The 20403-nt window shown below is 49.7% G+C and overlaps 26 non-coding genes across 26 annotated transcripts; all 26 read right to left on the bottom strand.

Moving 5' to 3' along the window:
- Positions 1-621: 621 nt before the first annotated feature.
- On the bottom strand, positions 622-694 carry Trnaf-gaa (transfer RNA phenylalanine (anticodon GAA)). Its single transcript has one exon. It is a non-coding gene; the product is annotated as a tRNA-Phe (tRNA).
- Positions 695-1284: 590 nt separating this feature from the next.
- Positions 1285-1366, bottom strand: Trnas-uga (transfer RNA serine (anticodon UGA)). The gene has a single exon. It is a non-coding gene; the product is annotated as a tRNA-Ser (tRNA).
- A 939-nt stretch (positions 1367-2305) lies between these two features.
- Trnas-cga (transfer RNA serine (anticodon CGA)) lies at positions 2306-2387 on the bottom strand. Its single transcript has one exon. It is a non-coding gene; the product is annotated as a tRNA-Ser (tRNA).
- Positions 2388-3137: 750 nt separating this feature from the next.
- On the bottom strand, positions 3138-3210 carry Trnaf-gaa (transfer RNA phenylalanine (anticodon GAA)). Its single transcript has one exon. It is a non-coding gene; the product is annotated as a tRNA-Phe (tRNA).
- A 590-nt stretch (positions 3211-3800) lies between these two features.
- On the bottom strand, positions 3801-3882 carry Trnas-uga (transfer RNA serine (anticodon UGA)). The gene has a single exon. It is a non-coding gene; the product is annotated as a tRNA-Ser (tRNA).
- A 702-nt stretch (positions 3883-4584) lies between these two features.
- Trnas-cga (transfer RNA serine (anticodon CGA)) lies at positions 4585-4666 on the bottom strand. The gene has a single exon. It is a non-coding gene; the product is annotated as a tRNA-Ser (tRNA).
- Positions 4667-5416: 750 nt separating this feature from the next.
- Positions 5417-5489, bottom strand: Trnaf-gaa (transfer RNA phenylalanine (anticodon GAA)). Its single transcript has one exon. It is a non-coding gene; the product is annotated as a tRNA-Phe (tRNA).
- Positions 5490-6079: 590 nt separating this feature from the next.
- Positions 6080-6161, bottom strand: Trnas-uga (transfer RNA serine (anticodon UGA)). Its single transcript has one exon. It is a non-coding gene; the product is annotated as a tRNA-Ser (tRNA).
- A 702-nt stretch (positions 6162-6863) lies between these two features.
- On the bottom strand, positions 6864-6945 carry Trnas-cga (transfer RNA serine (anticodon CGA)). Its single transcript has one exon. It is a non-coding gene; the product is annotated as a tRNA-Ser (tRNA).
- A 750-nt stretch (positions 6946-7695) lies between these two features.
- Positions 7696-7768, bottom strand: Trnaf-gaa (transfer RNA phenylalanine (anticodon GAA)). Its single transcript has one exon. It is a non-coding gene; the product is annotated as a tRNA-Phe (tRNA).
- A 590-nt stretch (positions 7769-8358) lies between these two features.
- Positions 8359-8440, bottom strand: Trnas-uga (transfer RNA serine (anticodon UGA)). Its single transcript has one exon. It is a non-coding gene; the product is annotated as a tRNA-Ser (tRNA).
- A 702-nt stretch (positions 8441-9142) lies between these two features.
- On the bottom strand, positions 9143-9224 carry Trnas-cga (transfer RNA serine (anticodon CGA)). Its single transcript has one exon. It is a non-coding gene; the product is annotated as a tRNA-Ser (tRNA).
- A 750-nt stretch (positions 9225-9974) lies between these two features.
- Trnaf-gaa (transfer RNA phenylalanine (anticodon GAA)) lies at positions 9975-10047 on the bottom strand. The gene has a single exon. It is a non-coding gene; the product is annotated as a tRNA-Phe (tRNA).
- Positions 10048-10637: 590 nt separating this feature from the next.
- Trnas-uga (transfer RNA serine (anticodon UGA)) lies at positions 10638-10719 on the bottom strand. The gene has a single exon. It is a non-coding gene; the product is annotated as a tRNA-Ser (tRNA).
- A 702-nt stretch (positions 10720-11421) lies between these two features.
- On the bottom strand, positions 11422-11503 carry Trnas-cga (transfer RNA serine (anticodon CGA)). Its single transcript has one exon. It is a non-coding gene; the product is annotated as a tRNA-Ser (tRNA).
- A 750-nt stretch (positions 11504-12253) lies between these two features.
- Trnaf-gaa (transfer RNA phenylalanine (anticodon GAA)) lies at positions 12254-12326 on the bottom strand. The gene has a single exon. It is a non-coding gene; the product is annotated as a tRNA-Phe (tRNA).
- Positions 12327-12916: 590 nt separating this feature from the next.
- On the bottom strand, positions 12917-12998 carry Trnas-uga (transfer RNA serine (anticodon UGA)). The gene has a single exon. It is a non-coding gene; the product is annotated as a tRNA-Ser (tRNA).
- Positions 12999-13700: 702 nt separating this feature from the next.
- On the bottom strand, positions 13701-13782 carry Trnas-cga (transfer RNA serine (anticodon CGA)). Its single transcript has one exon. It is a non-coding gene; the product is annotated as a tRNA-Ser (tRNA).
- A 750-nt stretch (positions 13783-14532) lies between these two features.
- Trnaf-gaa (transfer RNA phenylalanine (anticodon GAA)) lies at positions 14533-14605 on the bottom strand. The gene has a single exon. It is a non-coding gene; the product is annotated as a tRNA-Phe (tRNA).
- A 590-nt stretch (positions 14606-15195) lies between these two features.
- Positions 15196-15277, bottom strand: Trnas-uga (transfer RNA serine (anticodon UGA)). The gene has a single exon. It is a non-coding gene; the product is annotated as a tRNA-Ser (tRNA).
- Positions 15278-15979: 702 nt separating this feature from the next.
- On the bottom strand, positions 15980-16061 carry Trnas-cga (transfer RNA serine (anticodon CGA)). The gene has a single exon. It is a non-coding gene; the product is annotated as a tRNA-Ser (tRNA).
- A 750-nt stretch (positions 16062-16811) lies between these two features.
- On the bottom strand, positions 16812-16884 carry Trnaf-gaa (transfer RNA phenylalanine (anticodon GAA)). Its single transcript has one exon. It is a non-coding gene; the product is annotated as a tRNA-Phe (tRNA).
- Positions 16885-17474: 590 nt separating this feature from the next.
- Trnas-uga (transfer RNA serine (anticodon UGA)) lies at positions 17475-17556 on the bottom strand. The gene has a single exon. It is a non-coding gene; the product is annotated as a tRNA-Ser (tRNA).
- A 702-nt stretch (positions 17557-18258) lies between these two features.
- Positions 18259-18340, bottom strand: Trnas-cga (transfer RNA serine (anticodon CGA)). Its single transcript has one exon. It is a non-coding gene; the product is annotated as a tRNA-Ser (tRNA).
- Positions 18341-19090: 750 nt separating this feature from the next.
- Trnaf-gaa (transfer RNA phenylalanine (anticodon GAA)) lies at positions 19091-19163 on the bottom strand. Its single transcript has one exon. It is a non-coding gene; the product is annotated as a tRNA-Phe (tRNA).
- Positions 19164-19753: 590 nt separating this feature from the next.
- Positions 19754-19835, bottom strand: Trnas-uga (transfer RNA serine (anticodon UGA)). The gene has a single exon. It is a non-coding gene; the product is annotated as a tRNA-Ser (tRNA).
- Positions 19836-20403: the final 568 nt, after the last annotated feature.

The following is a 20403-nucleotide window of genomic DNA, read 5'->3' as shown; positions in this document are numbered from 1 at the left end:
TAAAATTTCCGCCTCGACGGGGCCTTGAACAATGGACCCTTAGGTTAAAAGCCTAATGCTCTACCAACTGAGCTATCCGGGCTCAGACGAGGCTGCAAAACCTCCCACAATGCACAACTATACATTGACTCATGTCCTTTACTGTTGTGCAATCGCTGTATGGGGCCGTTACTAATAAAACGTCGCCTACATGCTGTCTACAAACTTATCACGCTAAGCTCGTAACACACTCTCGAAGACTGCTGGCACACGATGCAACAACAAATTGCACTAGTTGTTACGCCTCATACGTCGGAGCAGAGAATTTACGTGTTTTGTCGACACTCACTGGGCAATTGGAAAATTCACAAGCATTTCGAATGCAATGTTTCCCACGCTTTCGCTCATTTCACGGTTCCGTTGAAGACGTTCTTCACCAACTGACACAGAAAAAGGAATGCAGTCGGTAGGATATTTTTAATTCTTTTGCTTCTAAGGGAGTTAGTTGTCTAGTGAGTTCCTCTTATGGCATGCACTAGACAACCAGAACAGCTACAGGAGAGAGTCATTTTTGTTGTCAGCGGTAGTTGCATCATCACAAACGCAGAGTAATTCCATTGGCGTCGCATCAAAACGAATACCTGCCGAAACCCGGGATCGAACCAGGGACCTTTAGATCTTCAGTCTAACGCTCTCCCAACTGAGCTATTTCGGCTGACGTCGAAGGTTGCCATTTGCATGTGTTCGTTAACCTCTGCCTCGTTGCCAATTTCACAGTCACCTTCGTCTGATAAGACACAGGGGCGCTGAAAGGCGAGCAGCCGATGCAGTGAAGTTCCACACACATTTCTTCTTCTTCCGTCATCGTAACAAGCAAACATGTCGACTCGATTCGTGTAATATTGACTTCGCTGACGCTAGAAAACCCGTGCTATATCGATGCCAGGGGCAACTCGTGTGCGGAGAACGAGACACAAGAAGGAGTGAGTCTCTCCACCGTATGAGAGGCAGTATCTAGCAGATACACACGGTAAAACATACGACTTGCGTTAGCTCATAAATTGCTACACGTCATCGTCTGCAAGCTAAAATGGACACATCTGCACTGCCCAGTGAGGCGACACTTGTACTAACACCAGGTGGACGGCTGTGAGACGCGGAGATGAGCTGCGGCTTCTGGGCGCGACTGTAACGCTGCGCCCTGGATCAAATAGCACTGCACATTGCTGGTGACCCACGTGTTTAGTAGTGACGCAACTGCTAGGATGCAGCTGAACGTCCGCCTTTTGAGAGCGAGAAAATTTTCGCAGTCGGCAGGACTCGAACCTACGCTCCCAGAGGGAATCTGATTTCAAGTCAGACGCCTTAACCACTCGGCCACGACTGCCGGTGGAGGAAGCGACTCCCGACAACTGAAACCGCCATCTTTAGAAGCAATCTGATGGCAGAAAACGGCGTGGCCTCACTCTTTTCTGTAGGGTTTCCATTAGCCGTTACGAAAGTGTATTAATTTTCGCCCAGACAGGGACTTGAACCCACGACCCTTTGGTTGAAAACCTAGCGCTCTACCGACTCAGCTATGCGGGCCCACGCACGAGCATTATCGTACAGCTGCGCGGTGCGCGAGTGATTCGTATGTCGTAATTACTGGCTTATGGCTCCGATGGCGACTTCACCGACTTCCCACTGACGCACCGCTGACGCTTTTTTTTTTTTTTTTTTTTTTTTTTAATGGACTTGTAGTCCGGGGTGATATGGTACAATACAGCATCACCGGTCTATTCCGGTCTAACTGTGTTGGTGAGGCAGTAAATTTCCACAGGGCAGTGACTGTGTCACTGCAACTCACTTTGGAGGTGTGGCGGTGGGACTTGTAGTCCCGTACCACCCTCTGACGGTGATAGTGCTACATGTGTCAGGCACAAAGATTTTGCCTAAAGCTAGTTTTCTGTCGTCTTAAAACGATCGACATACCTCCAAGCAGCTGCGAGATCTTAAGAAAAGAAACGCTGCACCACTGCTTTGGCCGCACTCGAGTGATGGAAATTGCGATTCTTAAAAAGAAAATGAAATGTTCGCTCTGTCCATCACTTTCGAGCACATCTGTGAACTCACGATCTCAGCGACGGCTTTCTGCAGTCCCAGCGTCAGTGTCAGTGTGAGGTGAACCGATAGCCACAGTAAGCAGCGGTCGTCGCGAAAACTCAGTATTCTTAAAACGGAAATTTTCGTCTTGTTGAGAATGGCGTCACTGGTTTGCACCCGCATTCGCCCACGCATGTCACATGTGTGCGAAAATGTTTGCTCCTCTGTACGCAAAATCGCACGCAGCCGGTAGGATTCGAACCTACGCTCCCAGAGGGAATCTGATTTCGAGTCAGACGCCTTAACCACTCGGCCACGACTGCCGTTAGCGCGGTGTTCTCCCGTCACATGCAACTGCTACCGTTTAAAGCACTGTGGTGTCAGTAAACGGCGTAACTGCATTATTTTCCGTAGCGTTTCCACCGCTACCAGACGAATCGCTACCAAAGTGTTAAAATTTCCGCCTCGACGGGGCCTTGAACAATGGACCCTTAGGTTAAAAGCCTAATGCTCTACCAACTGAGCTATCCGGGCTCAGACGAGGCTGCAAAACCTCCCACAATGCACAACTATACATTGACTCATGTCCTTTACTGTTGTGCAATCGCTGTATGGGGCCGTTACTAATAAAACGTCGCCTACATGCTGTCTACAAACTTATCACGCTAAGCTCGTAACACACTCTCGAAGACTGCTGGCACACGATGCAACAACAAATTGCACTAGTTGTTACGCCTCATACGTCGGAGCAGAGAATTTACGTGTTTTGTCGACACTCACTGGGCAATTGGAAAATTCACAAGCATTTCGAATGCAATGTTTCCCACGCTTTCGCTCATTTCACGGTTCCGTTGAAGACGTTCTTCACCACCTGACACAGAAAAAGGAATGCAGTCGGTAGGATATTTTTAATTCTTTTGCTTCTAGGGGAGTTAGTTGTCTAGTGAGTTCCTCTTATGGCATGCACTAGACAACCAGAACAGCTACAGGAGAGAGTCATTTTTGTTGTCAGCGGTAGTTGCATTATCACAAACGCAGAGTAATTCCATTGGCGTCGCATCAAAACGAATACCTGCCGAAATCCGGGATCGAACCAGGGACCTTTAGATCTTCAGTCTAACGCTCTCCCAACTGAGCTATTTCGGCTGACGTCGAAGGTTGCCATTTGCATGTGTTCGTTAACCTCTGCCTCGTTGCCAATTTCACAGTCACCTTCGTCTGATAAGACACAGGGGCGCTGAAAGGCGAGCAGCCGATGCAGTGAAGTTCCACACACATTTCTTCTTCTTCCGTCATCGTAACAAGCAAACATGTCGACTCGATTCGTGTAATATTGACTTCGCTGACGCTAGAAAACCCGTGCTATATCGATGCCAGGGGCAACTCGTGTGCGGAGAACGAGACACAAGAAGGAGTGAGTCTCTCCACCGTATGAGAGGCAGTATCTAGCAGATACACACGGTAAAACATACGACTTGCGTTAGCTCATAAATTGCTACACGTCATCGTCTGCAAGCTAAAATGGACACATCTGCACTGCCCAGTGAGGCGACACTTGTACTAACACCAGGTGGACGGCTGTGAGACGCGGAGATGAGCTGCGGCTTCTGGGCGCGACTGTAACGCTGCGCCCTGGATCAAATAGCACTGCACATTGCTGGTGACCCACGTGTTTAGTAGTGACGCAACTGCTAGGATGCAGCTGAACGTCCGCCTTTTGAGAGCGAGAAAATTTTCGCAGTCGGCAGGACTCGAGCCTACGCTCCCAGAGGGAATCTGATTTCAAGTCAGACGCCTTAACCACTCGGCCACGACTGCCGGTGGCGGAAGCGACTCCCGACAACTGAAACCGCCATCTTTAGAAGCAATCTGATGGCAGAAAACGGCGTGGCCTCACTCTTTTCTGTAGGGTTTCCATTAGCCGTTACGAAAGTGTATTAATTTTCGCCCAGACAGGGACTTGAACCCAGGACCCTTTGGTTGAAAACCTAGCGCTCTACCGACTCAGCTATGCGGGCCCACGCACGAGCATTATCGTACAGCTGCGCGGTGCGCGAGTGATTCGTATGTCGTAATTACTGGCTTATGGCTCCGATGGCGACTTCACCGACTTCCCACTGACGCACCGCTGACGCTAGTTTTCTGTCGTCTTAAAACGATCGACATACCTCCAAGCAGCTGCGAGATCTTAAGAAAAGAAACGCTGCACCACTGCTTTGGCCGCACTCGAGTGATGGAAATTGCGATTCTTAAAAAGAAAATGAAATGTTCGCTCTGTCCATCACTTTCGAGCACATCTGTGAACTCACGATCTCAGCGACGGCTTTCTGCAGTCCCAGCGTCAGTGTCAGTGTGAGGTGAACCGATAGCCACAGTAAGCAGCGGTCGTCGCGAAAACTCAGTATTCTTAAAACGGAAATTTTCGTCTTGTTGAGAATGGCGTCACTGGTTTGCACCCGCATTCGCCCACGCATGTCACATGTGTGCGAAAATGTTTGCTCCTCTGTACGCAAAATCGCACGCAGCCGGTAGGATTCGAACCTACGCTCCCAGAGGGAATCTGATTTCGAGTCAGACGCCTTAACCACTCGGCCACGACTGCCGTTAGCGCGGTGTTCTCCCGACACATGCAACTGCTACCGTTTAAAGCACTGTGGTGTCAGTAAACGGCGTAACTGCATTATTTTCCGTAGCGTTTCCACCGCTACCAGACGAATCGCTACCAAAGTGTTAAAATTTCCGCCTCGACGGGGCCTTGAACAATGGACCCTTAGGTTAAAAGCCTAATGCTCTACCAACTGAGCTATCCGGGCTCAGACGAGGCTGCAAAACCTCCCACAATGCACAACTATACATTGACTCATGTCCTTTACTGTTGTGCAATCGCTGTATGGGGCCGTTACTAATAAAACGTCGCCTACATGCTGTCTACAAACTTATCACGCTAAGCTCGTAACACACTCTCGAAGACTGCTGGCACACGATGCAACAACAAATTGCACTAGTTGTTACGCCTCATACGTCGGAGCAGAGAATTTACGTGTTTTGTCGACACTCACTGGGCAATTGGAAAATTCACAAGCATTTCGAATGCAATGTTTCCCACGCTTTCGCTCATTTCACGGTTCCGTTGAAGACGTTCTTCACCACCTGACACAGAAAAAGGAATGCAGTCGGTAGGATATTTTTAATTCTTTTGCTTCTAGGGGAGTTAGTTGTCTAGTGAGTTCCTCTTATGGCATGCACTAGACAACCAGAACAGCTACAGGAGAGAGTCATTTTTGTTGTCAGCGGTAGTTGCATCATCACAAACGCAGAGTAATTCCATTGGCGTCGCATCAAAACGAATACCTGCCGAAACCCGGGATCGAACCAGGGACCTTTAGATCTTCAGTCTAACGCTCTCCCAACTGAGCTATTTCGGCTGACGTCGAAGGTTGCCATTTGCATGTGTTCGTTAACCTCTGCCTCGTTGCCAATTTCACAGTCACCTTCGTCTGATAAGACACAGGGGCGCTGAAAGGCGAGCAGCCGATGCAGTGAAGTTCCACACACATTTCTTCTTCTTCCGTCATCGTAACAAGCAAACATGTCGACTCGATTCGTGTAATATTGACTTCGCTGACGCTAGAAAACCCGTGCTATATCGATGCCAGGGGCAACTCGTGTGCGGAGAACGAGACACAAGAAGGAGTGAGTCTCTCCACCGTATGAGAGGCAGTATCTAGCAGATACACACGGTAAAACATACGACTTGCGTTAGCTCATAAATTGCTACACGTCATCGTCTGCAAGCTAAAATGGACACATCTGCACTGCCCAGTGAGGCGACACTTGTACTAACACCAGGTGGACGGCTGTGAGACGCGGAGATGAGCTGCGGCTTCTGGGCGCGACTGTAACGCTGCGCCCTGGATCAAATAGCACTGCACATTGCTGGTGACCCACGTGTTTAGTAGTGACGCAACTGCTAGGATGCAGCTGAACGTCCGCCTTTTGAGAGCGAGAAAATTTTCGCAGTCGGCAGGACTCGAACCTACGCTCCCAGAGGGAATCTGATTTCAGGTCAGACGCCTTAACCACTCGGCCACGACTGCCGGTGGCGGAAGCGACTCCCGACAACTGAAACCGCCATCTTTAGAAGCAATCTGATGGCAGAAAACGGCGTGGCCTCACTCTTTTCTGTAGGGTTTCCATTAGCCGTTACGAAAGTGTATTAATTTTCGCCCAGACAGGGACTTGAACCCAGGACCCTTTGGTTGAAAACCTAGCGCTCTACCGACTCAGCTATGCGGGCCCACGCACGAGCATTATCGTACAGCTGCGCGGTGCGCGAGTGATTCGTATGTCGTAATTACTGGCTTATGGCTCCGATGGCGACTTCACCGACTTCCCACTGACGCACCGCTGACGCTAGTTTTCTGTCGTCTTAAAACGATCGACATACCTCCAAGCAGCTGCGAGATCTTAAGAAAAGAAACGCTGCACCACTGCTTTGGCCGCACTCGAGTGATGGAAATTGCGATTCTTAAAAAGAAAATGAAATGTTCGCTCTGTCCATCACTTTCGAGCACATCTGTGAACTCACGATCTCAGCGACGGCTTTCTGCAGTCCCAGCGTCAGTGTCAGTGTGAGGTGAACCGATAGCCACAGTAAGCAGCGGTCGTCGCGAAAACTCAGTATTCTTAAAACGGAAATTTTCGTCTTGTTGAGAATGGCGTCACTGGTTTGCACCCGCATTCGCCCACGCATGTCACATGTGTGCGAAAATGTTTGCTCCTCTGTACGCAAAATCGCACGCAGCCGGTAGGATTCGAACCTACGCTCCCAGAGGGAATCTGATTTCGAGTCAGACGCCTTAACCACTCGGCCACGACTGCCGTTAGCGCGGTGTTCTCCCGACACATGCAACTGCTACCGTTTAAAGCACTGTGGTGTCAGTAAACGGCGTAACTGCATTATTTTCCGTAGCGTTTCCACCGCTACCAGACGAATCGCTACCAAAGTGTTAAAATTTCCGCCTCGACGGGGCCTTGAACAATGGACCCTTAGGTTAAAAGCCTAATGCTCTACCAACTGAGCTATCCGGGCTCAGACGAGGCTGCAAAACCTCCCACAATGCACAACTATACATTGACTCATGTCCTTTACTGTTGTGCAATCGCTGTATGGGGCCGTTACTAATAAAACGTCGCCTACATGCTGTCTACAAACTTATCACGCTAAGCTCGTAACACACTCTCGAAGACTGCTGGCACACGATGCAACAACAAATTGCACTAGTTGTTACGCCTCATACGTCGGAGCAGAGAATTTACGTGTTTTGTCGACACTCACTGGGCAATTGGAAAATTCACAAGCATTTCGAATGCAATGTTTCCCACGCTTTCGCTCATTTCACGGTTCCGTTGAAGACGTTCTTCACCAACTGACACAGAAAAAGGAATGCAGTCGGTAGGATATTTTTAATTCTTTTGCTTCTAAGGGAGTTAGTTGTCTAGTGAGTTCCTCTTATGGCATGCACTAGACAACCAGAACAGCTACAGGAGAGAGTCATTTTTGTTGTCAGCGGTAGTTGCATCATCACAAACGCAGAGTAATTCCATTGGCGTCGCATCAAAACGAATACCTGCCGAAACCCGGGATCGAACCAGGGACCTTTAGATCTTCAGTCTAACGCTCTCCCAACTGAGCTATTTCGGCTGACGTCGAAGGTTGCCATTTGCATGTGTTCGTTAACCTCTGCCTCGTTGCCAATTTCACAGTCACCTTCGTCTGATAAGACACAGGGGCGCTGAAAGGCGAGCAGCCGATGCAGTGAAGTTCCACACACATTTCTTCTTCTTCCGTCATCGTAACAAGCAAACATGTCGACTCGATTCGTGTAATATTGACTTCGCTGACGCTAGAAAACCCGTGCTATATCGATGCCAGGGGCAACTCGTGTGCGGAGAACGAGACACAAGAAGGAGTGAGTCTCTCCACCGTATGAGAGGCAGTATCTAGCAGATACACACGGTAAAACATACGACTTGCGTTAGCTCATAAATTGCTACACGTCATCGTCTGCAAGCTAAAATGGACACATCTGCACTGCCCAGTGAGGCGACACTTGTACTAACACCAGGTGGACGGCTGTGAGACGCGGAGATGAGCTGCGGCTTCTGGGCGCGACTGTAACGCTGCGCCCTGGATCAAATAGCACTGCACATTGCTGGTGACCCACGTGTTTAGTAGTGACGCAACTGCTAGGATGCAGCTGAACGTCCGCCTTTTGAGAGCGAGAAAATTTTCGCAGTCGGCAGGACTCGAACCTACGCTCCCAGAGGGAATCTGATTTCAAGTCAGACGCCTTAACCACTCGGCCACGACTGCCGGTGGAGGAAGCGACTCCCGACAACTGAAACCGCCATCTTTAGAAGCAATCTGATGGCAGAAAACGGCGTGGCCTCACTCTTTTCTGTAGGGTTTCCATTAGCCGTTACGAAAGTGTATTAATTTTCGCCCAGACAGGGACTTGAACCCAGGACCCTTTGGTTGAAAACCTAGCGCTCTACCGACTCAGCTATGCGGGCCCACGCACGAGCATTATCGTACAGCTGCGCGGTGCGCGAGTGATTCGTATGTCGTAATTACTGGCTTATGGCTCCGATGGCGACTTCACCGACTTCCCACTGACGCACCGCTGACGCTAGTTTTCTGTCGTCTTAAAACGATCGACATACCTCCAAGCAGCTGCGAGATCTTAAGAAAAGAAACGCTGCACCACTGCTTTGGCCGCACTCGAGTGATGGAAATTGCGATTCTTAAAAAGAAAATGAAATGTTCGCTCTGTCCATCACTTTCGAGCACATCTGTGAACTCACGATCTCAGCGACGGCTTTCTGCAGTCCCAGCGTCAGTGTCAGTGTGAGGTGAACCGATAGCCACAGTAAGCAGCGGTCGTCGCGAAAACTCAGTATTCTTAAAACGGAAATTTTCGTCTTGTTGAGAATGGCGTCACTGGTTTGCACCCGCATTCGCCCACGCATGTCACATGTGTGCGAAAATGTTTGCTCCTCTGTACGCAAAATCGCACGCAGCCGGTAGGATTCGAACCTACGCTCCCAGAGGGAATCTGATTTCGAGTCAGACGCCTTAACCACTCGGCCACGACTGCCGTTAGCGCGGTGTTCTCCCGTCACATGCAACTGCTACCGTTTAAAGCACTGTGGTGTCAGTAAACGGCGTAACTGCATTATTTTCCGTAGCGTTTCCACCGCTACCAGACGAATCGCTACCAAAGTGTTAAAATTTCCGCCTCGACGGGGCCTTGAACAATGGACCCTTAGGTTAAAAGCCTAATGCTCTACCAACTGAGCTATCCGGGCTCAGACGAGGCTGCAAAACCTCCCACAATGCACAACTATACATTGACTCATGTCCTTTACTGTTGTGCAATCGCTGTATGGGGCCGTTACTAATAAAACGTCGCCTACATGCTGTCTACAAACTTATCACGCTAAGCTCGTAACACACTCTCGAAGACTGCTGGCACACGATGCAACAACAAATTGCACTAGTTGTTACGCCTCATACGTCGGAGCAGAGAATTTACGTGTTTTGTCGACACTCACTGGGCAATTGGAAAATTCACAAGCATTTCGAATGCAATGTTTCCCACGCTTTCGCTCATTTCACGGTTCCGTTGAAGACGTTCTTCACCACCTGACACAGAAAAAGGAATGCAGTCGGTAGGATATTTTTAATTCTTTTGCTTCTAGGGGAGTTAGTTGTCTAGTGAGTTCCTCTTATGGCATGCACTAGACAACCAGAACAGCTACAGGAGAGAGTCATTTTTGTTGTCAGCGGTAGTTGCATTATCACAAACGCAGAGTAATTCCATTGGCGTCGCATCAAAACGAATACCTGCCGAAACCCGGGATCGAACCAGGGACCTTTAGATCTTCAGTCTAACGCTCTCCCAACTGAGCTATTTCGGCTGACGTCGAAGGTTGCCATTTGCATGTGTTCGTTAACCTCTGCCTCGTTGCCAATTTCACAGTCACCTTCGTCTGATAAGACACAGGGGCGCTGAAAGGCGAGCAGCCGATGCAGTGAAGTTCCACACACATTTCTTCTTCTTCCGTCATCGTAACAAGCAAACATGTCGACTCGATTCGTGTAATATTGACTTCGCTGACGCTAGAAAACCCGTGCTATATCGATGCCAGGGGCAACTCGTGTGCGGAGAACGAGACACAAGAAGGAGTGAGTCTCTCCACCGTATGAGAGGCAGTATCTAGCAGATACACACGGTAAAACATACGACTTGCGTTAGCTCATAAATTGCTACACGTCATCGTCTGCAAGCTAAAATGGACACATCTGCACTGCCCAGTGAGGCGACACTTGTACTAACACCAGGTGGACGGCTGTGAGACGCGGAGATGAGCTGCGGCTTCTGGGCGCGACTGTAACGCTGCGCCCTGGATCAAATAGCACTGCACATTGCTGGTGACCCACGTGTTTAGTAGTGACGCAACTGCTAGGATGCAGCTGAACGTCCGCCTTTTGAGAGCGAGAAAATTTTCGCAGTCGGCAGGACTCGAGCCTACGCTCCCAGAGGGAATCTGATTTCAAGTCAGACGCCTTAACCACTCGGCCACGACTGCCGGTGGCGGAAGCGACTCCCGACAACTGAAACCGCCATCTTTAGAAGCAATCTGATGGCAGAAAACGGCGTGGCCTCACTCTTTTCTGTAGGGTTTCCATTAGCCGTTACGAAAGTGTATTAATTTTCGCCCAGACAGGGACTTGAACCCAGGACCCTTTGGTTGAAAACCTAGCGCTCTACCGACTCAGCTATGCGGGCCCACGCACGAGCATTATCGTACAGCTGCGCGGTGCGCGAGTGATTCGTATGTCGTAATTACTGGCTTATGGCTCCGATGGCGACTTCACCGACTTCCCACTGACGCACCGCTGACGCTAGTTTTCTGTCGTCTTAAAACGATCGACATACCTCCAAGCAGCTGCGAGATCTTAAGAAAAGAAACGCTGCACCACTGCTTTGGCCGCACTCGAGTGATGGAAATTGCGATTCTTAAAAAGAAAATGAAATGTTCGCTCTGTCCATCACTTTCGAGCACATCTGTGAACTCACGATCTCAGCGACGGCTTTCTGCAGTCCCAGCGTCAGTGTCAGTGTGAGGTGAACCGATAGCCACAGTAAGCAGCGGTCGTCGCGAAAACTCAGTATTCTTAAAACGGAAATTTTCGTCTTGTTGAGAATGGCGTCACTGGTTTGCACCCGCATTCGCCCACGCATGTCACATGTGTGCGAAAATGTTTGCTCCTCTGTACGCAAAATCGCACGCAGCCGGTAGGATTCGAACCTACGCTCCCAGAGGGAATCTGATTTCGAGTCAGACGCCTTAACCACTCGGCCACGACTGCCGTTAGCGCGGTGTTCTCCCGACACATGCAACTGCTACCGTTTAAAGCACTGTGGTGTCAGTAAACGGCGTAACTGCATTATTTTCCGTAGCGTTTCCACCGCTACCAGACGAATCGCTACCAAAGTGTTAAAATTTCCGCCTCGACGGGGCCTTGAACAATGGACCCTTAGGTTAAAAGCCTAATGCTCTACCAACTGAGCTATCCGGGCTCAGACGAGGCTGCAAAACCTCCCACAATGCACAACTATACATTGACTCATGTCCTTTACTGTTGTGCAATCGCTGTATGGGGCCGTTACTAATAAAACGTCGCCTACATGCTGTCTACAAACTTATCACGCTAAGCTCGTAACACACTCTCGAAGACTGCTGGCACACGATGCAACAACAAATTGCACTAGTTGTTACGCCTCATACGTCGGAGCAGAGAATTTACGTGTTTTGTCGACACTCACTGGGCAATTGGAAAATTCACAAGCATTTCGAATGCAATGTTTCCCACGCTTTCGCTCATTTCACGGTTCCGTTGAAGACGTTCTTCACCACCTGACACAGAAAAAGGAATGCAGTCGGTAGGATATTTTTAATTCTTTTGCTTCTAGGGGAGTTAGTTGTCTAGTGAGTTCCTCTTATGGCATGCACTAGACAACCAGAACAGCTACAGGAGAGAGTCATTTTTGTTGTCAGCGGTAGTTGCATTATCACAAACGCAGAGTAATTCCATTGGCGTCGCATCAAAACGAATACCTGCCGAAACCCGGGATCGAACCAGGGACCTTTAGATCTTCAGTCTAACGCTCTCCCAACTGAGCTATTTCGGCTGACGTCGAAGGTTGCCATTTGCATGTGTTCGTTAACCTCTGCCTCGTTGCCAATTTCACAGTCACCTTCGTCTGATAAGACACAGGGGCGCTGAAAGGCGAGCAGCCGATGCAGTGAAGTTCCACACACATTTCTTCTTCTTCCGTCATCGTAACAAGCAAACATGTCGACTCGATTCGTGTAATATTGACTTCGCTGACGCTAGAAAACCCGTGCTATATCGATGCCAGGGGCAACTCGTGTGCGGAGAACGAGACACAAGAAGGAGTGAGTCTCTCCACCGTATGAGAGGCAGTATCTAGCAGATACACACGGTAAAACATACGACTTGCGTTAGCTCATAAATTGCTACACGTCATCGTCTGCAAGCTAAAATGGACACATCTGCACTGCCCAGTGAGGCGACACTTGTACTAACACCAGGTGGACGGCTGTGAGACGCGGAGATGAGCTGCGGCTTCTGGGCGCGACTGTAACGCTGCGCCCTGGATCAAATAGCACTGCACATTGCTGGTGACCCACGTGTTTAGTAGTGACGCAACTGCTAGGATGCAGCTGAACGTCCGCCTTTTGAGAGCGAGAAAATTTTCGCAGTCGGCAGGACTCGAACCTACGCTCCCAGAGGGAATCTGATTTCAAGTCAGACGCCTTAACCACTCGGCCACGACTGCCGGTGGCGGAAGCGACTCCCGACAACTGAAACCGCCATCTTTAGAAGCAATCTGATGGCAGAAAACGGCGTGGCCTCACTCTTTTCTGTAGGGTTTCCATTAGCCGTTACGAAAGTGTATTAATTTTCGCCCAGACAGGGACTTGAACCCAGGACCCTTTGGTTGAAAACCTAGCGCTCTACCGACTCAGCTATGCGGGCCCACGCACGAGCATTATCGTACAGCTGCGCGGTGCGCGAGTGATTCGTATGTCGTAATTACTGGCTTATGGCTCCGATGGCGACTTCACCGACTTCCCACTGACGCACCGCTGACGCTAGTTTTCTGTCGTCTTAAAACGATCGACATACCTCCAAGCAGCTGCGAGATCTTAAGAAAAGAAACGCTGCACCACTGCTTTGGCCGCACTCGAGTGATGGAAATTGCGATTCTTAAAAAGAAAATGAAATGTTCGCTCTGTCCATCACTTTCGAGCACATCTGTGAACTCACGATCTCAGCGACGGCTTTCTGCAGTCCCAGCGTCAGTGTCAGTGTGAGGTGAACCGATAGCCACAGTAAGCAGCGGTCGTCGCGAAAACTCAGTATTCTTAAAACGGAAATTTTCGTCTTGTTGAGAATGGCGTCACTGGTTTGCACCCGCATTCGCCCACGCATGTCACATGTGTGCGAAAATGTTTGCTCCTCTGTACGCAAAATCGCACGCAGCCGGTAGGATTCGAACCTACGCTCCCAGAGGGAATCTGATTTCGAGTCAGACGCCTTAACCACTCGGCCACGACTGCCGTTAGCGCGGTGTTCTCCCGACACATGCAACTGCTACCGTTTAAAGCACTGTGGTGTCAGTAAACGGCGTAACTGCATTATTTTCCGTAGCGTTTCCACCGCTACCAGACGAATCGCTACCAAAGTGTTAAAATTTCCGCCTCGACGGGGCCTTGAACAATGGACCCTTAGGTTAAAAGCCTAATGCTCTACCAACTGAGCTATCCGGGCTCAGACGAGGCTGCAAAACCTCCCACAATGCACAACTATACATTGACTCATGTCCTTTACTGTTGTGCAATCGCTGTATGGGGCCGTTACTAATAAAACGTCGCCTACATGCTGTCTACAAACTTATCACGCTAAGCTCGTAACACACTCTCGAAGACTGCTGGCACACGATGCAACAACAAATTGCACTAGTTGTTACGCCTCATACGTCGGAGCAGAGAATTTACGTGTTTTGTCGACACTCACTGGGCAATTGGAAAATTCACAAGCATTTCGAATGCAATGTTTCCCACGCTTTCGCTCATTTCACGGTTCCGTTGAAGACGTTCTTCACCACCTGACACAGAAAAAGGAATGCAGTCGGTAGGATATTTTTAATTCTTTTGCTTCTAGGGGAGTTAGTTGTCTAGTGAGTTCCTCTTATGGCATGCACTAGACAACCAGAACAGCTACAGGAGAGAGTCATTTTTGTTGTCAGCGGTAGTTGCATTATCACAAACGCAGAGTAATTCCATTGGCGTCGCATCAAAACGAATACCTGCCGAAACCCGGGATCGAACCAGGGACCTTTAGATCTTCAGTCTAACGCTCTCCCAACTGAGCTATTTCGGCTGACGTCGAAGGTTGCCATTTGCATGTGTTCGTTAACCTCTGCCTCGTTGCCAATTTCACAGTCACCTTCGTCTGATAAGACACAGGGGCGCTGAAAGGCGAGCAGCCGATGCAGTGAAGTTCCACACACATTTCTTCTTCTTCCGTCATCGTAACAAGCAAACATGTCGACTCGATTCGTGTAATATTGACTTCGCTGACGCTAGAAAACCCGTGCTATATCGATGCCAGGGGCAACTCGTGTGCGGAGAACGAGACACAAGAAGGAGTGAGTCTCTCCACCGTATGAGAGGCAGTATCTAGCAGATACACACGGTAAAACATACGACTTGCGTTAGCTCATAAATTGCTACACGTCATCGTCTGCAAGCTAAAATGGACACATCTGCACTGCCCAGTGAGGCGACACTTGTACTAACACCAGGTGGACGGCTGTGAGACGCGGAGATGAGCTGCGGCTTCTGGGCGCTACTGTAACGCTGCGCCCTGGATCAAATAGCACTGCACATTGCTGGTGACCCACGTGTTTAGTAGTGACGCAACTGCTAGGATGCAGCTGAACGTCCGCCTTTTGAGAGCGAGAAAATTTTCGCAGTCGGCAGGACTCGAACCTACGCTCCCAGAGGGAATCTGATTTCAAGTCAGACGCCTTAACCACTCGGCCACGACTGCCGGTGGCGGAAGCGACTCCCGACAACTGAAACCGCCATCTTTAGAAGCAATCTGATGGCAGAAAACGGCGTGGCCTCACTCTTTTCTGTAGGGTTTCCATTAGCCGTTACGAAAGTGTATTAATTTTCGCCCAGACAGGGACTTGAACCCAGGACCCTTTGGTTGAAAACCTAGCGCTCTACCGACTCAGCTATGCGGGCCCACGCACGAGCATTATCGTACAGCTGCGCGGTGCGCGAGTGATTCGTATGTCGTAATTACTGGCTTATGGCTCCGATGGCGACTTCACCGACTTCCCACTGACGCACCGCTGACGCTAGTTTTCTGTCGTCTTAAAACGATCGACATACCTCCAAGCAGCTGCGAGATCTTAAGAAAAGAAACGCTGCACCACTGCTTTGGCCGCACTCGAGTGATGGAAATTGCGATTCTTAAAAAGAAAATGAAATGTTCGCTCTGTCCATCACTTTCGAGCACATCTGTGAACTCACGATCTCAGCGACGGCTTTCTGCAGTCCCAGCGTCAGTGTCAGTGTGAGGTGAACCGATAGCCACAGTAAGCAGCGGTCGTCGCGAAAACTCAGTATTCTTAAAACGGAAATTTTCGTCTTGTTGAGAATGGCGTCACTGGTTTGCACCCGCATTCGCCCACGCATGTCACATGTGTGCGAAAATGTTTGCTCCTCTGTACGCAAAATCGCACGCAGCCGGTAGGATTCGAACCTACGCTCCCAGAGGGAATCTGATTTCGAGTCAGACGCCTTAACCACTCGGCCACGACTGCCGTTAGCGCGGTGTTCTCCCGACACATGCAACTGCTACCGTTTAAAGCACTGTGGTGTCAGTAAACGGCGTAACTGCATTATTTTCCGTAGCGTTTCCACCGCTACCAGACGAATCGCTACCAAAGTGTTAAAATTTCCGCCTCGACGGGGCCTTGAACAATGGACCCTTAGGTTAAAAGCCTAATGCTCTACCAACTGAGCTATCCGGGCTCAGACGAGGCTGCAAAACCTCCCACAATGCACAACTATACATTGACTCATGTCCTTTACTGTTGTGCAATCGCTGTATGGGGCCGTTACTAATAAAACGTCGCCTACATGCTGTCTACAAACTTATCACGCTAAGCTCGTAACACACTCTCGAAGACTGCTGGCACACGATGCAACAACAAATTGCACTAGTTGTTACGCCTCATACGTCGGAGCAGAGAATTTACGTGTTTTGTCGACACTCACTGGGCAATTGGAAAATTCACAAGCATTTCGAATGCAATGTTTCCCACGCTTTCGCTCATTTCACGGTTCCGTTGAAGACGTTCTTCACCACCTGACACAGAAAAAGGAATGCAGTCGGTAGGATATTTTTAATTCTTTTGCTTCTAGGGGAGTTAGTTGTCTAGTGAGTTCCTCTTATGGCATGCACTAGACAACCAGAACAGCTACAGGAGAGAGTCATTTTTGTTGTCAGCGGTAGTTGCATTATCACAAACGCAGAGTAATTCCATTGGCGTCGCATCAAAACGAATACCTGCCGAAACCCGGGATCGAACCAGGGACCTTTAGATCTTCAGTCTAACGCTCTCCCAACTGAGCTATTTCGGCTGACGTCCAAGGTTGCCATTTGCATGTGTTCGTTAACCTCTGCCTCGTTGCCAATTTCACAGTCACCTTCGTCTGATAAGACACAGGGGCGCTGAAAGGCGAGCAGCCGATGCAGTGAAGTTCCACACACATTTCTTCTTCTTCCGTCATCGTAACAAGCAAACATGTCGACTCGATTCGTGTAATATTGACTTCGCTGACGCTAGAAAACCCGTGCTATATCGATGCCAGGGGCAACTCGTGTGCGGAGAACGAGACACAAGAAGGAGTGAGTCTCTCCACCGTATGAGAGGCAGTATCTAGCAGATACACACGGTAAAACATACGACTTGCGTTAGCTCATAAATTGCTACACGTCATCGTCTGCAAGCTAAAATGGACACATCTGCACTGCCCAGTGAGGCGACACTTGTACTAACACCAGGTGGACGGCTGTGAGACGCGGAGATGAGCTGCGGCTTCTGGGCGCGACTGTAACGCTGCGCCCTGGATCAAATAGCACTGCACATTGCTGGTGACCCACGTGTTTAGTAGTGACGCAACTGCTAGGATGCAGCTGAACGTCCGCCTTTTGAGAGCGAGAAAATTTTCGCAGTCGGCAGGACTCGAACCTACGCTCCCAGAGGGAATCTGATTTCAAGTCAGACGCCTTAACCACTCGGCCACGACTGCCGGTGGCGGAAGCGACTCCCGACAACTGAAACCGCCATCTTTAGAAGCAATCTGATGGCAGAAAACGGCGTGGCCTCACTCTTTTCTGTAGGGTTTCCATTAGCCGTTACGAAAGTGTATTAATTTTCGCCCAGACAGGGACTTGAACCCAGGACCCTTTGGTTGAAAACCTAGCGCTCTACCGACTCAGCTATGCGGGCCCACGCACGAGCATTATCGTACAGCTGCGCGGTGCGCGAGTGATTCGTATGTCGTAATTACTGGCTTATGGCTCCGATGGCGACTTCACCGACTTCCCACTGACGCACCGCTGACGCTAGTTTTCTGTCGTCTTAAAACGATCGACATACCTCCAAGCAGCTGCGAGATCTTAAGAAAAGAAACGCTGCACCACTGCTTTGGCCGCACTCGAGTGATGGAAATTGCGATTCTTAAAAAGAAAATGAAATGTTCGCTCTGTCCATCACTTTCGAGCACATCTGTGAACTCACGATCTCAGCGACGGCTTTCTGCAGTCCCAGCGTCAGTGTCAGTGTGAGGTGAACCGATAGCCACAGTAAGCAGCGGTCGTCGCGAAAACTCAGTATTCTTAAAACGGAAATTTTCGTCTTGTTGAGAATGGCGTCACTGGTTTGCACCCGCATTCGCCCACGCATGTCACATGTGTGCGAAAATGTTTGCTCCTCTGTACGCAAAATCGCACGCAGCCGGTAGGATTCGAACCTACGCTCCCAGAGGGAATCTGATTTCGAGTCAGACGCCTTAACCACTCGGCCACGACTGCCGTTAGCGCGGTGTTCTCCCGACACATGCAACTGCTACCGTTTAAAGCACTGTGGTGTCAGTAAACGGCGTAACTGCATTATTTTCCGTAGCGTTTCCACCGCTACCAGACGAATCGCTACCAAAGTGTTAAAATTTCCGCCTCGACGGGGCCTTGAACAATGGACCCTTAGGTTAAAAGCCTAATGCTCTACCAACTGAGCTATCCGGGCTCAGACGAGGCTGCAAAACCTCCCACAATGCACAACTATACATTGACTCATGTCCTTTACTGTTGTGCAATCGCTGTATGGGGCCGTTACTAATAAAACGTCGCCTACATGCTGTCTACAAACTTATCACGCTAAGCTCGTAACACACTCTCGAAGACTGCTGGCACACGATGCAACAACAAATTGCACTAGTTGTTACGCCTCATACGTCGGAGCAGAGAATTTACGTGTTTTGTCGACACTCACTGGGCAATTGGAAAATTCACAAGCATTTCGAATGCAATGTTTCCCACGCTTTCGCTCATTTCACGGTTCCGTTGAAGACGTTCTTCACCACCTGACACAGAAAAAGGAATGCAGTCGGTAGGATATTTTTAATTCTTTTGCTTCTAGGGGAGTTAGTTGTCTAGTGAGTTCCTCTTATGGCATGCACTAGACAACCAGAACAGCTACAGGAGAGAGTCATTTTTGTTGTCAGCGGTAGTTGCATTATCACAAACGCAGAGTAATTCCATTGGCGTCGCATCAAAACGAATACCTGCCGAAACCCGGGATCGAACCAGGGACCTTTAGATCTTCAGTCTAACGCTCTCCCAACTGAGCTATTTCGGCTGACGTCGAAGGTTGCCATTTGCATGTGTTCGTTAACCTCTGCCTCGTTGCCAATTTCACAGTCACCTTCGTCTGATAAGACACAGGGGCGCTGAAAGGCGAGCAGCCGATGCAGTGAAGTTCCACACACATTTCTTCTTCTTCCGTCATCGTAACAAGCAAACATGTCGACTCGATTCGTGTAATATTGACTTCGCTGACGCTAGAAAACCCGTGCTATATCGATGCCAGGGGCAACTCGTGTGCGGAGAACGAGACACAAGAAGGAGTGAGTCTCTCCACCGTATGAGAGGCAGTATCTAGCAGATACACACGGTAAAACATACGACTTGCGTTAGCTCATAAATTGCTACACGTCATCGTCTGCAAGCTAAAATGGACACATCTGCACTGCCCAGTGAGGCGACACTTGTACTAACACCAGGTGGACGGCTGTGAGACGCGGAGATGAGCTGCGGCTTCTGGGCGCGACTGTAACGCTGCGCCCTGGATCAAATAGCACTGCACATTGCTGGTGACCCACGTGTTTAGTAGTGACGCAACTGCTAGGATGCAGCTGAACGTCCGCCTTTTGAGAGCGAGAAAATTTTCGCAGTCGGCAGGACTCGAACCTACGCTCCCAGAGGGAATCTGATTTCAAGTCAGACGCCTTAACCACTCGGCCACGACTGCCGGTGGCGGAAGCGACTCCCGACAACTGAAACCGCCATCTTTAGAAGCAATCTGATGGCAGAAAACGGCGTGGCCTCACTCTTTTCTGTAGGGTTTCCATTAGCCGTTACGAAAGTGTATTAATTTTCGCCCAGACAGGGACTTGAACCCAGGACCCTTTGGTTGAAAACCTAGCGCTCTACCGACTCAGCTATGCGGGCCCACGCACGAGCATTATCGTACAGCTGCGCGGTGCGCGAGTGATTCGTATGTCGTAATTACTGGCTTATGGCTCCGATGGCGACTTCACCGACTTCCCACTGACGCACCGCTGACGCTAGTTTTCTGTCGTCTTAAAACGATCGACATACCTCCAAGCAGCTGCGAGATCTTAAGAAAAGAAACGCTGCACCACTGCTTTGGCCGCACTCGAGTGATGGAAATTGCGATTCTTAAAAAGAAAATGAAATGTTCGCTCTGTCCATCACTTTCGAGCACATCTGTGAACTCACGATCTCAGCGACGGCTTTCTGCAGTCCCAGCGTCAGTGTCAGTGTGAGGTGAACCGATAGCCACAGTAAGCAGCGGT

Source organism: Schistocerca serialis, unplaced genomic scaffold (assembly GCF_023864345.2).
Source record: "Schistocerca serialis cubense isolate TAMUIC-IGC-003099 unplaced genomic scaffold, iqSchSeri2.2 HiC_scaffold_1377, whole genome shotgun sequence".
NCBI lineage: Eukaryota > Metazoa > Arthropoda > Insecta > Orthoptera > Acrididae > Schistocerca > Schistocerca serialis.
This window is presented reverse-complemented; position numbering and strand designations above follow the sequence as displayed.